At 48.8% G+C, this 4337-nt stretch overlaps 1 long non-coding RNA gene across 1 annotated transcript; it reads left to right on the top strand.

Moving 5' to 3' along the window:
* The first annotated feature begins 1004 nt into the window (after positions 1–1004).
* Positions 1005–4051, top strand: LOC138689608 (uncharacterized). The gene is made up of 2 exons (XR_011328527.1): positions 1005–1113; positions 3693–4051. It is a non-coding gene; the product is annotated as an uncharacterized lncRNA (long non-coding RNA).
* The last annotated feature ends 286 nt before the right edge of the window (positions 4052–4337 follow it).

Here is a 4337-nt window from a genome sequence, read left to right on the forward strand (position 1 = left end):
TCTACTCTATTTATCTGAAACATACAGAACCGCTGCAAGCAAGGGTTGCTACAAAGAAAATCATGCACTTTCTCTCATTGTTTTTAATTTAGTCTGTGCAAGTGTAATTATTTCTGCCTGTTTAATGCTTTGGAGTCACCCTCTATGAAATTCCAGAGGCAGGGAAGAAGCTGCCTGGTACCTTTTAGTTCCAGTTTTCAGCAGACAGTGCTGAAGTAAAAGAAACACATGTCACGTCTTCCCATTATTCTCCCTAATTGTCACGGCAATTTACCCATGAGCTGACATGATAGCCATGGAGGGAAATGGAGCAAAACCTTTTGTATAACTCTGGGCTCCAGGAAATTGCAGAGGCAGATGGAAGGGGGAGCTCGGTGTCTGCCGGGCTGTGCCGTGGGGGCTCTCCCCCCTGAGATCAGCTGACGAGGTCGGTTGCCTGTCTTGACCTCCCTTCACCCAGCTGAAGGAACGAAATCCTCCTCAGCTGTCCCTACTATATCCCTCACAGCAGGCTACGTCGCTGCTGTGGCTTTACCCGAGCCGCTGGTGCTGTGCACCTCCCCGGCTGCCGGACTGGTGTCCGTGGGACGGGTGTCCACCCCACACAGGGACACTGGTGCTGTTGTGCCCATGCCAGTGTGGCTCTCGATGGTACGAGGCACATCCCGAGGCTCCCAGTTTTTGCAATGAGAAGATTGTCCTGAATTCCCCCATCATGGAGAGTGGGAAAACTTGTGTTGCACCCCTCCTGGCTCCGGAGGGGCTTTCTGGGGGAGTGAGCAGCCATGGTATGATGATCATCTCCATCCCATTGCCCAAGTCACCACAATCAAAATACTGTGCTAGTGAGAGCTCCGGTCTGTGCTTCTTCACAGACCACCTCAGAGGAAAGGGTTTTGCAAGGAGGTAGGTTTCTCAGCTGGGGCAAGTCCAGTTAACCTTGCAGTGACAGTATGCCTTTTGCCCTGTGATTTGACTTTAAAACCTGCATTAAATATGCCCAGCAGGCATCGACTTCTGAGCTGGGAAGCCGGGTACTCTCCTCTGTTGACATGACATCTGGGACCATCAGCAGCATCTGCTCCATGGGGAGCTCAAGCCAGGTCAGCCAAGGTGAGCTCTTAACCTCTGGCTTCTGCTGAGACTGCTGGTAAGGGCTCGTGTCTGTGAGAAACTCAGACCATCACGCCCTGGCAGATAGGCCACTTGCTGCTAACAACTTTTATTTACTGGTGACTAGGTCTGGATTTGAGCCAGTTGTCTGGAGCTGAATTGCCAATCCCCAGTGTCTGTTAGTCCCCTTTAACCTGTTGGATGTTAATGTTCACTCCACAGGCTTTTTGCGGGGGGGGCGTTTCAAAACTTGTTGGCTTATTGGTGGGGCTGAGCTCTGTTAGTAAGTCAGTTCTCACGTGCAGCATGTCTAACCTCCATGGCTGCTTTACATAAACCTTAAATAAATATAAAACCACAGTAGCTTTGCATGCTGAAGAATTAAGTCTTGTTTGTATTATGCAGAAAGTACCAAGTTTTTAGCTGATCTTTTAAGTGGTTCCTAATAAAATTACTAGGCAACTGGAAAATCTTCAATAACATTTTTACATACAGTCCAGCTTCACAGTAATAAACTCAGCTTTTAACAATCCTCGTTTATAACAATTCCAACAGCAAGAACTAATTTTCCCTTTGGTAATGAGGCCTATTAGAAGGATTGTTCACACAGAGCTGACCTGGATTCAGCAGTCATATGGGTTTTTTGCTATTTTCAAGGGTCTCTGTGTTGAGCATGTAAATGCACAGCTTTCCCTCTTGTCCTTGCCTCTACTTGTCTCTTTAAAAATTGTTTGAAGGTTGCTAAATGGCAAGCACAGAAGTAAAATACAGTGATGTTCTATGCAAATAGCAGGTTTCTTCCTTATTCTGATGCAGCTAATTGCTGAACCCCGCTACAATGCGTACTTTCACAACGGGAACATTTATCAGGTTCCCACTGGCTTTTGTTATGGTGAGAATATACCACTTCAGCTTTTAATATGGGCAAAGGACACAATTATTTTAATGTGTTGACAGCATTTATCATTCCACACGCCTGCTGGCTGTAGGTTGCAGAGCTGGAAGATGTCGTCTCCTGAAAGCCATGGTGAAGCTGATAGCTTCCCAGGGAGCAAGGTGGGTGAGCAGTTCCCACCGAGCCTTGAGTGCCAGAACTGGTGGTGTCCCCTCCTCGCTGGGCCCTGTACAGGGCCAGGAGAGCAGATGGGCACAGGCTCTCTGCCTGTGACCTGCTCAGGGCTCCTGAGCGAGGCCGATCTGGCCGGGGGCTGCAGGACCGGACTGATGCTCCTGGTCCGGGGTTGCATCCCCCTGACTGCAGGCAGCTCTGGGCGCTGCGTCCTTCACCCAGCACCCAGCATCTCGCAGGGATGAGCTCTGTGGGTCCCTGCTTTCTGCTGAAAGGGCCATCTCGGCCAGGAGAAGCTAGGTTTGGTCCTATTGCCCTCTTGTGGCTGCCCGAAAGAGGCTACAGCACTCACTGGCTGACTTTTGCAGGTGTGGTACCTGCCCGTAACTTTCCTACCACTTCAAAACACAGGGCTGGTCCCCTGGGTGCAGCTGTGCAAGGTAAGGCAGAGCACCAGTCCGGAGACGGTGACACTTCTGAAAGGGATGCGGGGGTGCCATTGCTGTGATAGCAGGAGACCAGGCACAAGGACGTCTCAAGCCAAGCCTTCCTCCTCTCCTCCTCCCTCACCCTCACGGTTGCCTTGTGCCTATTTTTCAGCTGCACGGGAATGGGAAAAATTGTTTAACAGAGTGTCTCAGGGGTCTCATATCCACATGTGACCTCTAAAAATGCCCTGGTAGCCCTGGCAGGACACCCTTTCCTTACTGTCCACCCTGTCCTTATTTTCCTTCCCATGCCTTAACAATAAGGCACATAGGGGTGGTGCTTCTGTCCCTGTAGGATGTGATGTGCACAAGGTGAGGGGATCATCGTCAAAGGGTTTGACCAAAAAACAAGGGTTAGAATCAAAAGAAAGAGAACTAGGAGGAAAGGTAGCAGAAAAAAAATGACCACTGTAACCATCCCAAAGCCTTAACACCTTTCCATCCATTCATGTGGATGTCCTGGGTTCAACTGCAGCTGAGCTGCTTTCTCTCTGCTGCTTCTTCCGTCAGGCCGTCAGCGTACGAGGCAGCCCACACACCTCGCTGGTTCTTCTGCTGGTGTTTACGCCTACAAATACCTTGAAAATTTACTCAGAGATTCCTAAAAGGACCAGCAACAAAAATCAAATCAGGCTTGCATGCAAGATAAATCTTCTGATAAGGAGAGGTGATGTTATTTGGTTTTGGCCAAACAGGGCAATAAAAGCCAAGATGTTTAATGAAACTCTATCTCGTGTATATTGGCCTTGACACAGTATTTTTACTCAACATAGCCTGCACTTAATGGAAAGTCTTGGCAAACAGTCAGAGCCAGGACTATAATGTTTGTGAAATAGGTGTTGCTTTCAGTGTGATTTTCCCTACTGAAAGTAATGCAAAAATAAAAAAGGAAGATTCAGTAACAGTGTAATTGTGTCACATAAAGGCCACTCCGGGAAGCCATCTGAAGTTTTAATGTTTTAAAATGAATACTGAATTCAGTCATCTTTGATAAAGCATGTGGTTCCTTCTTCTGTTCCCAGGCACAGATGTGCATGCACACCGAACGGCTGCCGAAGGAGAGCAGAACAAACACCATCTGCAATTCAAGTGCATTTAGACCCCAGATGAGACTGTCTTGTAACTGCTTGCCTGCTATTCTGTAGCCTCGGTTAAGGACGAAAATTATCCCTCCAGTCCCGATGTTTGCCAGTGACTACTGAAGACCTGACTCTAATCTCTTGCTAACGCAAATGACACCCCTCCTCAAGGCAGCGGAGGCACAGACTGACATCAAACCAGTGAAATGACACCAAATCAGGCTGGATTGGAAAAGGGGCTGCTGGAGCAGGCCATCACATACTCCTCATCTCACTTGCTAAAATAAAGCATTCAAATCTTAGAGTTTTGCTTCTAAAATCATCAGCACAGGGGGCCAGGAAAAACTCTTCCCCCCCAGGACCAGCCACGGTTGTGTTTGTCCATATGTGAAACAAGGGCTGCTAGCAGGGACAGATGTTATGCAGGGGAGCTGCTAGGTTGAGCTTTGCATGCAGCAGACTTCCAGGCAGGTTCGCTTCTTTTGCAGGACAGAGCCGGATCTTCAGAGCCTCCCAAGCTTGTCCTTGGGGTCTGCTATGGGCTGGGCTCCCCTTGAGTGCCCTGCATGCTGTTGGCAGCACCTCAGA

This window comes from Haliaeetus albicilla, chromosome 17 (assembly GCF_947461875.1).
Source record: "Haliaeetus albicilla chromosome 17, bHalAlb1.1, whole genome shotgun sequence".
NCBI lineage: Eukaryota > Metazoa > Chordata > Aves > Accipitriformes > Accipitridae > Haliaeetus > Haliaeetus albicilla.